Source organism: Sander vitreus, chromosome 1 (assembly GCF_031162955.1).
Source record: "Sander vitreus isolate 19-12246 chromosome 1, sanVit1, whole genome shotgun sequence".
NCBI lineage: Eukaryota > Metazoa > Chordata > Actinopteri > Perciformes > Percidae > Sander > Sander vitreus.
This window is the reverse complement of record NC_135855.1, coordinates 40,956,963-40,969,080: the sequence shown is the minus strand read 5'-3', so window position 1 is coordinate 40,969,080 and position 12,118 is coordinate 40,956,963. Positions and strand designations below refer to the sequence as shown.

Here is a 12,118-nt window from a genome sequence, read left to right as displayed (position 1 = left end):
GAACAAATGATCTGCCATGTGTACTGTTGAAGTAGCGACCAGAGATGTGAGATGATGGCTGTGAAACAAAGTCAATTCAGAGGAGACGCTTTTAGAGTAGGGATGTATAACTCAGCTTTACAAAGGGCCACACTGGAAATGTGTGACAAGCCAGACATGTAGAAAAGTCAGATATCTTTGGCTGTATTATTGCATGTCTCATATAGTCTTCTCACTTACAGTTTGGTCGACATAAAGCCTTATCCATCATAGCATTTGGCCAATCATTTAAACGTTCTGGTTCTGGGGGAATTTGTGAGTCTTGAGTCTTCTTTGAAAAACAATTTCCCGTTTTTTTGGATTGGCAGCAAAATTTATGTGAATCTAACTTGATAAACGGGCCGGGTCAAAATGTACAAGGGACTGGTGTCCAATGTGCCTTGAGTTTGACACGTGATTTAGAGTGTAAGGCCGACTACACACTGGCTGCGTCACGTGAGCGTGTCAGCTGCGTCACGTGAGCGTGTCAGCTGCGTGGCTTGTCCGTTTATATTTCAGCTCCCATGTTAACAGGTTAGAGCTTACACACTGCCTATGTGACACGCTCGTGTCAGGCGTGGCTCGAGCCGTGCCGAAAACTCATGCATGCTAGAAATAGAACCAACACCTATTTTTCTCACGACACGCAAGTGTGCTGGAAGCGTTTTCAGGCAAAATAGAATAGGAAAAGATGTTTATATGTCATTTTGACACAAATACATATTAATAAATGACATGCTGATGTTTGAAAGTCTCGAGGTTTTGATATAAATGCAGATATAAATGTAATTTAAAAAACATTTCTAATATTGCACCTGTCAATACCAACGAAATATTATGTAGCCTATTTTGCCGTCAATACTTCCGACGTTGTCTTTGCTGTAATCAAATCAGTATATATTTATGTTTAATATGGTATTTCATTTCATCAATGGGAAACATACATGTGTACAGACAAGGCTAGCAGCAGCAGTGCCACGTCAGACACATTTCTAGTGTGTAAAGACAGAAAATCTACGCAGCCGCCACGCAACTGACACGAAACAGAAAAGCCACGCTCACGGCACGCAGGCAGTGTGTAGCCGGCCTAACTTACTTCTTGCAGCTTGTGTGTTAGCGCCATCCTGTGCTGTTCAGGGGACTAGGCAATGAAGGACAAAACTCAGTGTTGGAAATAACAGATTTGGAAATATTTGTAACTACAAAAGGATGGCCCCGCAGAAAAAGATTGGGAACCACTGTCTTTAGAGGGTACCAGGATAAGTACTATGGCAAGTACCATGGCTATTTTTCTATGTGAAGAAAATCAGAGTGAGATCTCTGTCTGTGGTTGGTTTTAGACAGAAGAGGCAAAGACCCGAATGGAACAAAGCACTCTACTGACGGACAGCATCAAGAAGGAAGCTGGAGAAGTGGTTCAAGCTCACGTGGAGGAAAGGTCAGTGATTGCTCTTTCTGCCTAATTTACTCTGTTTTCCTTTTGTTCTTTTTCTTTTTGTTCCACAAGTACATTTAAGCCCAGTACAGACCAAAGATTTGACATGAGACAAAACTGTTTTAGAACATTGAAGGAAACGTTTCTCGTAAGCGCGACTCAAACCAGCTGATGGTGTCACTGCTGGTCAAGTCTCCAGAGGCTGGTTTTAGAACGTAAGAGATGTCCCCTTATTCAACAGCCAATAGAGAAGTCAGCTGGTTGAGTCTCCAGAGGCTGGTTTTAGAACGTAAGAGACATCTCCTGTTTCTACAGCCGATAGAGAAGTCAGCTGGTGGAGTCTCCAGAGGCTGGTTTTAGAACGTAAGAGACGTCTCCTGTTTCAACAGCTAATAGAGAAGTCAGCTGGTCAAGTCAGCTACAAACTGTAAAAAATGAAATTATCCATGATCCATTTTATTTCTATGGTGCAAACTGTCAGCTGGTGGAAATGGCAGAGTTTAAGATGGAGGCTCAATGAGCGCACGCGAGCGTGGTATGTGGTGGAGCAAGTTAGAGAGTGACTGAAGAGAGGGAGTGGCGTTAGAACAAAGCAGTTAATCAAAGAAATAAAACATTTTCACAGATTCATCACTAAAAATGCAACTGCAGGAAGTTTCACTAACGTTATCAACATTCATATTTTAAGATTTCCAGCAAAAAAAAGCCATAAAAGTCAGAAGTTGGAACGGAGTACAAAGAGTTTCAATTAGTTTCGTCGCAAATCTTTGGTTTGAACTGGGCTAAAAGATGAAAATGTCCATACCAGTTTTTTTATTATTAGACTTTATTGAAAAGTGTAATTTCCTTGAATTTTGGCAAGTAGCTCTCCCCTGTTGGACAGATTGCAGCAGGATCATCTGGAGGCAGCCCGCAACGCAGAGGAGATGGCCAGGAAGGCAGCAGAGGAGGCAGCGCGACAGCTGGAGGTGGAGCATTTGGCTAAGATCGTCACAGAAATGCTGCCAGAGTCCATTGAGCAGTAAGTCACATAAATAAACACAACACACGTAGAAATGTAGACACAGACTGTCCAGTCAAAAGAGTAGAATAGTCTTTATTGTCATTGTACAACACAATTGGAGGCAGTCCTATCAGTGCAAAAGTGAATGAATACATATAAATGAGCCTCTAAAAGTCCCTATAAAAATGTGTAAAAGAGACAGAGGATTTGAAAAAAAAGAAAGTAAAGACGCAAAAATACAGACAGAAACGTCCATGTGAACAAGTTGAAGGATCTCATAATATTGCCTGAAATCTTTTCTCTTTGAATAAAATCTGAGATGGAATCGGTTTTTAAGACGCATGATACTTGCAGTCCAAATACATTTGAAGTACACACGGAGACAAAGACATCCAAAACACTGACCTGAAACACTCTCTTGCTGTTTGTTCACAACAGACTGTCTAACATCCAGGAGGAGGAAAACGAGGACGAAGCAGAGTAAGTCTATCTTCATGAAACACAAACCACCAATCTGCTGCTATCTCACATGTACTGCTATGTTGAGTTAACTGCACATAGCTACTGCTACTGCTGCTTCTCTGTCGACAAAAAAAGTCATGGGCAGATCAGATACATCACTCGCAGCTGCTTGGTTATGGTACGTGTCCACTGGCAAGCGTCATTTCCACGCTTCCCATTCATTGTCTCTGTAAGCAGCCGGGTAATGCCTTCTGGTAGCATTGCAGCGACTTTCGAGAGACGGGGCCTATAATCCTATAATGTCCTATAATATTTTAAATTTAGTTTGGAATGAAAGTCTGGAACTAATTTAGACAGCCTTTCCTGATCTCCAAAAAGTTCAAATGAGCGCCTAGATTCCACCTGGCGCATTTTGTGTTCAGCAATCGCGGCCACTCAAGACAGTGCTTGTTATTCCACCAGCCGTGATGCAGCGCATCCCGAAAGAGTCTCTCCTCTACGCTTCGTTACAAATATGTGCCAGGTCTTTTTTTGACGGAGGCCTGGTGGAATTTCAGGGTAACACTGAATGTACTTTATTATGAACTTTCTGCACCATCTGCTGCAAAGTGTAGGGTTGACCCTCCATACCCTATCTTGTTTTACAAAACCTCTAACCTCAAGCTCTGCTGCGCTTGGCTTGAATCGGATACTGGCCCCTTTAGCAATGAATTCCTTTCTGAACTGCCTGACAGGGTCTCTCCAATTTGTTTTGTCACTTGCTGCTTACCGTTTAGGTTGCAGAACCTGCAGGAGGAGAGCGAAGACAGCACAGACAATAGGAGTCCTGAGGAAAATAAAGGAACAGAGGAAAATAACTAAGCCACTGTTGAGGAAAAGCAAAAACTCAATCAGTAAGCTTGGCTATACAGTAGTTAAATTAAGGTTTGCCCCTGCGATAAGACGGAGGGACGCTCCCATTCCTGTTTGATTTGGAACCTGATTTATCTGTAGACCATCACCAATACATCTATTTCATATAAATATATTACGTCACCCTCTTGTGGAGTTCTGTAAGAAACTCTAAGATGTCATTATATTTTGGTATAGGTTGCGTATTTCCAGTGTACTGTATAAGCTTGCACTAAGCACTTGTTCTTTGGTACGATCAGATGTAGGTAGCTTTTTTACTTCTTATGGCTGTTTAGAGCGAGCTGAAGTCCTGCCCCGTTCCAGGCTAGTATCTGTTATTAATAGGGCTGGGTTAAAATAATCTATTCTCCAATTGAAATCAATTGTTTGTGTGATCTGATATCAACTGATAAAATTATGAAATTAGTCTTTTAATATATGCCTTGCAAATGATTGTAGATGTTAGTCCCGTTTAGTAAAAAGTACTTTAAACAAACAGTATTTATACAGTATGATAACAGTATCAGTTTTATTTTCTAGGCATTTTAGGCTTCTATTTGTATAAGACAGCTAAAGACATGAAGGGGGAGAGAGAGAGGGGGAATGACAGGCAGCAAAGAGCCGCAGGTCAGAGTCGAACTCGCGGCCGCTGCGTTGAGGAGTAGACCTCTATACATGGACGTGTGCTCCACAAGGTGAACTACCTAGGCACCCTTGGGCTCAGTTCTTAATGTAAACATTAACCTAGTGCATTATAAAACCATTTGACAGTGTGTCTTCCTTGTACCATTTGATGCAGAAGTTCTCTGAGAATCTTTTATATCCAAACTGAATTGGTATTGTAACTGAAATTTCCCTAACCTAATTGATCCTGAATCGGAAATGTAATTGAGTCTGGACCTTGTGAATTGGAATCAAAAGATTCAGGGAATTTTGGGCGATTCCCAGCCCTAGTTCTTAATAAATGGTGTCTGTCAAAACGGGATTCACCATTTCTTGGCTGCACCTAGAGATTCTGTCCATGAAAATCACAAAGAGAATTGGGATGATTTACTACTTTGGCAAAGTAGTCTACTATGGACATAGTAGATAGTGAACAGAGGGCCCTGCACGCCATACTACCGCAGTACCTCCCCAAGTCATAGACTTTCTCCAGTTCCACAAAACAAATGTAGGTCGGATGAGTAAACTCTCATGACTCCTTCACTATCTTTGAAAGAGCTGGTCCATTGTTTTACAACTAGTATGGAATTGGTTAGAAGATTGTCTGTGTCGGAGGCCAAGGAGGAAGGCTGATCTCTTCAACGGGTCCTGGGACTGGGATCTGTGCACTGCAGAGACGAAGAGCCATCAAAAACATATTAGAAGCAGCTGAAAAGGCTTCCCGTTTAAAAGGGGTGACAAGCGGCGAAGTAAGCTACCTTGACACAAGGCGGGGTATGATCACCTCCGGCTGGGTTGCCCGGGCGAGGGTGTCTGATAATAAGCCCCGAAACACCTGAGGACCCTAGGTCTATCACTGATGATGTGTCCAGGTTGCACCAAAGGGGTGTCATGTGACTAGCTCCCTAGAATAAACTTTCCTGACAGAGGCAGTGCAGACCTTCAAGTTGCCTTTAAGGACTTACCAAACCAATTTGGTTTGTATGGTGTACCAGCACACAGGCACTGTCCTTGACCTCTATATCATATTGAACAGGTATATCAACCAAGGCAGACCAACAATTTGTGGAGCCTATAGTATTTCAGGATGACTCTCATCGACCCTGGGCCCCTTGCCACTGCTGACCTTTTTGGCTATCTCATTGATGTTTGTCAAAAAGGTGGCTAAGCCTTCCTCCAAGTTTTGTAACTGCCTCATCCTTTCAGGGTGTGAAAAGTAAGCTAAGCCTGAAGGTTAAGTTTTTAATTTACTGTACTGGTCGATCTGTGTTCCAACACTCACCTGTGGTTATGATCTCTGGGTAGTGACAGAAGGAATGAAATCAAGGAGTGTATTGAAAGGACCTTGTTAAAGTGGTTCGTGCATGATCAGGATGCTTACATGATCTCCCTGTGGAGGTATATCAGTCATGTCCAACTAGCAGGGGACCCAAGGGCAGATCCTAAACACACTGGAGGGATTACATAACCAATTTGACCAGGGAATGAAGCTGTAGCAGGGATGGATGTGGCCAAGGAGAAGGATGCCTGGGCTACCTTGTTTACCCTATTGCCACTGCAACCCAGAACCGGTAAGTGGCAGAAATGGATAGAAGAACTTACATTTGTATCCAAGGAAGGTTAAAAAAGGAAGGTCAACTGGACTTGGTTAAAGCTGCTCGAACACATTTTGTCTCATCTGAAAGACTTTTTCAGTTGTGACTGAACGGTAGGGAAACACAGCAATTTAAAGGTGCTGTAGGTAGGATTGTGAAGATCCAGGACTTAACCAAAAATGTTTAACATCGACAACTTCTCAGTCCCTCCTCCCTTTCCGCTGAAGCCCAAAACGGTCTCCTAAGCCCCTCCCCCACAAAGGAGAATTAATGCGTGTGCATGAGCAGTGATTGACACGCAGTTAGACACCCCTCCAGGCCCTGATTGGTGCGTCTGAACAGGGAGCGGTGGATTTTTGCAAACCGCACTACAGGCTGTAGGTGGTGCCAGAGGAGCCGGAATTTTTTAATTACCTGCTTCATGTAGTTCTACTCGAATATAGGGTCAGTTTCAGCAAATATGACAGAAAGTTAGTTTTATAAGGCTTACCTACTGCACCTTTAACCTCTGTGGGGGGTTGTCAAGATGGATACCACTTTGTTTGTTAGATCCTCTTACAACAACACCTTCCTTGGATAACTATGACCCAAATGACTGAGAACCTTTACAGGCACTTCTTCCATTGGATTAAAAAAAGAAGCTAACACTTAAGATAAATGGGTTTAGCCCATTGGCTCACATATCATCCTCTGGTACCACAAAACAGCTGAGTGGCCGTTATTCAACATGGGTCTCAAACACCTATCAAAGCTAATGTAAGGTGTGTTATATTCTAACTAAATTATTGTTGTTATAGCTTTGTTGAAATGACAAGATGTTCAAATTGTACTGGCCAGTTGAGTTTTCCATTTATCTTATCTTAGCTTTCTTTGCTCTAGGTTAGCTAGGAAGTAGGGCGGGACTTTGGTTCTAAATAGTTTCTTTATGCCCAGTGTGCCCTATGCTGCATGTTTGCGTCTTTCCACGGTGTCTCCTTCTGGTTAAATTTGTTTTGTGTTGCTTTTTGTCAACTTTTCTTCTATGAATCAGGGCAGACCTCAAAAGGTAGGTTCGAAATTTTACAGTATACGAGCTTAAATGGACTGCATTTATATGACGCTTATCTAGTCTTAGCAACCATTTAAAGAACACCGACATTCACACACACACACACACACACACACACACACACACACACACACACACACATTCATACACTGGTAGCTAAAGCTACCATACAAGGCACAACCTGCTCATCTGATAAACATTCACACATCAACAATCAACAAACATCTTTGGGTAAATCCTGTTCCATGGCCACTTTTGAACTTTTATTGCCAACATTTTTTTCAGTTGGTTGTTCCTGCAATACCTACATATGGTGATCAGTATGCCCAGTGGGAACTGTGCCATAAAATGTTGCGTAGAGTCATAGACATTCATGGTTGGATGGGTGGTGTACGACGTGGGTAAAGTTCTTACTTTTCTTTGTTGATATCAGTCCCTCTGAATATTTCTTGAGCCACCATTTAGCATTTAGGAGTTGTAAAAAAAAGGCATTCTCAGAAATGGAGGAAATCAGAAACTGAAGGAGCCAACAAGGCAAATGGGTTAACCCAAAAATATGTACTGAACATCACAGATTCACGGCAAACTAAGTTTCGTATATTTGTATATTTTGCACATCCTGCAGCAAATCTGCATTCTTCACATCCATCATCAACCTTTTGTTCACTTTGTATGCATTTGCACCTCCTCTAAATGTTGCTTTATCTACACTGTATTTGAACACACCTCAACAGTTTTACAGGAAGGCTAATCGTGTTAGTTCTCCACCTGTTGCACGAACCCCCAAGGATACCGGTGGAAGGATCAGTTTTACAGCTTTTTCAGGAGGTTTATATTACCTGTCTTGTCATTAATGACCACTCGCCCTTCTTCCCCAGGAGTCTGGTGGACGTCCGTCCGACTGAAGACAGTACCACCAGCACTGTCTCATCAACAGATGCGGAGCCACCATTGGACAGTAGAGACCTGGAGAGTCTGGTCCCCCAAACGATCACCCAACAACCACAGTCACAAGCTCCAAAAGCCACCACCACCACAGGTTCACATCAGGTGAAACATCGAGCAGCGTAACATTTACACCATGAGCTTCCATAGAGCCTCCTGTATTCTGATTAGCTGGAGGGTGGTCTTTATTTTCTGACATATGACATATCGTCCTTAATATCGTTGTTGATGGTCACAGGCATTCGCATTGACAGCACAACAGTTTTGCTAAGCCCTGGTAGCGGAGATAGTCAGAGCATCCGGCGTATCTTTCCAGGCCAACCAATCCTCCAAACCATGCAATAGTATCGGATGTTTGTTCCTCTCCTCTAATATGACCCACAGGAGCGTTTTTCAAACTCATATCTAAACCAGAGAACGTAACGGTTGCGGTTTTAAACACATCGTTAACTTGTTAAACGGTCGCAGTTTGGTTAGGTTTAGGCACCATAACTACTTAGTTAAAAGTCAAAATTGCTGCTTGAACAAAGGACCTATGGGAGGACAGTCTCCTTGAAGCTAACATTACGGTACAAATATTCCTAGTGAGATCATGTTGAAATATCTATCACTTTGCAAAAGTCTTCAAGTTAGCCATAGAAATTTTTAACTGCTGGTATTTGTTACGTGTTATTAAAAAAGAGGGCAGTCAGTTCACCACTGTGCTTCTTTACTCAACACATTCATCAAAGTATCTTTATGTTGTGCAGGTTGTGCATGTTCAGCAGGAGCCGCCACCCCAACAGACGACAGGCATGAAGCAGGAACTGCATGTAGAAAGTGGAGAGGTGAGTGAATTATAAATTACAGGAAGAAGCTATGAGAACTGAGCAAACATCTTCCACTTATAAAGACCGTTTGATTGAAGAATGAAGTGTGATGCTTAATAATATAATGTTTGTTTAAGGTCTGGCATATAAATGTAAATGTAGTTATATTTTATTCTTTATGATTACAAGGTGTGCAGAACATTTAATTTTTTAACTCTCTCTCTTCTTTATCTCTCAGGCAAATGCAGAAGAAGGTGGATGTGGAGGTGAGAGCAGAAAACCTTTAACTTGTGTACATACTGTATTTGTACATTCCCGAGAGCAACAGTGGCACCAAATAGTGAGTCACCTGGCAGCGAGATCCCTTTCCCAGACCAGACGCAGTTAATCTGGATTATTGGAAGTCCATTTCAAGGATAAAGCCTGACATTGCGCCGGATGCTTTTATCTTGAAACCAAGAGCGCCATCTTGTGGCCTCAGCTATTAAAGAAAATGGCTTCATTTGGCCATCACTAGTTGAATGATAACATAAAAGATTAAACTACTTAGCTAGATCTTCACTTTCTGGCTCTTCTTCTCATCTTTTAGAACTGAGGCTTCATTTACATCACTAGGTTTTGGTTTTGTTTTGGTCCATGGACCAAGTGTTCTCTCATCTTTCTCTCATCTACCATCTCTCATCAACATTCTGGTAAACTGGGCAGGGGGAGAGGGGGAAACTTAGCAAATGTCCGTTTTTAAACCAAAATGTAGTAATGTAAATGTAGCTCGAGTTTATATTTTTCAGTTTCACAGTTCCCTTCTGGTCTTTGACTCTGACTTTTTCTCAGTTCCCAGCGTTTGTTCTCCAATAAAGACCTTTCTGCTTCGAATCCCGCACGCTGCTGAGTGTCTGGAGAGCTGCAGGAATCTGATGCATGACCATAACCTTAACCCTCCCTCCAAGCTGTCCATGCCGACCCCGCTATCCAAGCTGTCCATGCCGTCCCTGCCGACAGAACTGTCCAAGCTGCCCATGCCGTCCATGCCGATCCAGCTGTCCAAACTGTCCATGACGACCAAGCTGTCCATGCCGTCCATACCGACCCAGCTGTCCATGCCATCCATACCAACCCAGCTGTCCATGCCGTCCATGCCAACCCAACTGTCCAAGCTGTCCATGCCGAACCCGCCACCAGAGCTTGCCCAGCTGACCCAGGAGATTTCACAGCTCCCCAACCATGCGCGACGCTACTACGCGAGCATCGTCAGCCGCTTCAGACGCCTTCACTCCAACTCCCAGCATCCTCAGCAGCCTTAACCCCGCCCTCCTCCAGCAGACCCTTAGAGAAACCTTATAGACACCTAATTTTTGTGTGTAGATTGAAACCTTTAAGTGCCAAAACAAACCCTTTCTGTATCATCTGTGACATCCCACATCCTCCCCATCATCACTCCCATCATGCTCTGCAGCTCTGCCCTGCTTCGCCACAAGCTACCAGCTAACCACGCTGCAGGTGATCTCACAGGAAGTGGATGTTAACGAATTACAATTACTCACGATACTGTAGTTGAGCAATTTTTTTGTGCACGTTTACTTTTTGGAGTAGTTTTAATAATCTGTAATTTTACCTTTACTTATGTCTGTTTTGTTTGAAGTACTGAGTTAGAAAGTAAATACAAAAAAGTCGCTAATGTTTTGTATATGTCAACAATCTAAAGTCTAAAAGGGGCTTTGTGCCCTTATCAAATTGCAAAATACTGTGATTTAATTAAACAAGTATGAATAAGATATTAAATAATAAGTTTAAATATAATAAAGTATACCCCCCCCTGTTAAAATGAACTGAGTTTTACTCTGAGTAGATTTTTAATTGGCTACTTTTTACTTTTACTTTAGTAGATTTCTATACCGTTCATTTTACTTGTACTTAAGTAAAGGTTCATCAACGTAATAGCACTTTTACTTAAGTAGAATATTTTTATACTCTTTCCAGCTGTGATTTTGCAGGAAGTGGATGTGTGTTCCGTGCTAGGCTTGGCTAGCGTGTCTGTCTGCAGCCTTTATGTCTCAGGAAAGGAAGATGTTTTCTTGCAGTCCAACAGATGTTCTGCTCTGTCCCTCAGGGAGTTGTGGGCGAGGTTTGGGTGAAGCTCCGGTGCTGAAGGTGGAGGATGTGGATCGGGACGTCCGGCTGTCAAAGCTCAGGTAACATCAATACTCAATATAAAACATCTTGTTTTAGCTGCAAGAAAACTACGGAAGCCCTGAGAGGCCAGTGAGAAAAAAAACATTGGGTGATCCATTTTTTGTTTATCAAAAAAAGTTTATAATTTTACCACTTTATACATTTTTTGGGGGGGAAAAAAAGGTTTTGATAGAATCATTTTTCTAAGGATGCATTCACACTGACTGCCTGGTCCTCACATCTGCTAACATGCTTATAATATCGCTTACATGCTAACTCATGCTAACATGCTAAAATGCTTACACAATTGCTAACAAACTCAAAGATGTTCAGTTTAATATGATATAAAACAGAACGTTTCTGCATGAAAAATTACTTTAACCATTAATTAATTATCAAATAGTTTGTATTTATATTTCAGACAATGGATTTATCGTTGACTGAACAACTAATCGAGTCATTCAGGAAATAATCCACACATTAATCAACAATGAAAATAACCGTTGCAGCCCACCTTTGGCCCTGTGTTGATGTCCTCGTGTCTTCCTGTGTCCCCTCAGAGCTGCAGACGAGGAAGCAGATGTTAATCTGAAGACCTGGTTCAGTCAGGGAAACCTGCCGACTGCAGACAGAGAGTGAGAGAAACTGCACACAAACACTTTGACACTTCCACTTCCGCCTGTTGCTGGTAGTTGCCATGGTAACGTTAATAGCTTTAGTCTCAGAGAACGAGACGTCGTGACCGATGAGACCCAAACAGCCGGAGAAACATTGGCGTCTGCGGCCGTTGAGACTGAAACACAACCCCGCAGATTCCAAACCAAAACGGGTCAGAAGTGTTTCCAAATGTCTCCGGTTTAGGGGCTCGGAAACCCCAGAGCAGGGGGAATGAGAGGGTGAAACGCCAGAGCAGGGGGGAATGAGAGGGTGAAACGCCAGAGCAGGGGGGAATGAGAGGGTGAAACACCAGAGCAGGGGGAATGAGAGGGGGAAACGTCAGAGCAGGGGGAATGAGAGGGGGGAAACACCAGAGCAGGGGGAATGAGAGGGGGAAACGCCAGAGCAGGGGGAATGAGAGGG

The 12,118-nt window shown here is 42.8% G+C and overlaps 1 long non-coding RNA gene across 1 annotated transcript; it reads left to right on the top strand.

The window, feature by feature from the left end:
• Window positions 1-9,857: 9,857 nt before the first annotated feature.
• Window positions 9,858-11,058, top strand: LOC144521401 (uncharacterized). Its single transcript, XR_013502314.1, has 2 exons — window positions 9,858-10,366; window positions 10,977-11,058. It is a non-coding gene; the product is annotated as an uncharacterized LOC144521401 (long non-coding RNA).
• Window positions 11,059-12,118: the final 1,060 nt, after the last annotated feature.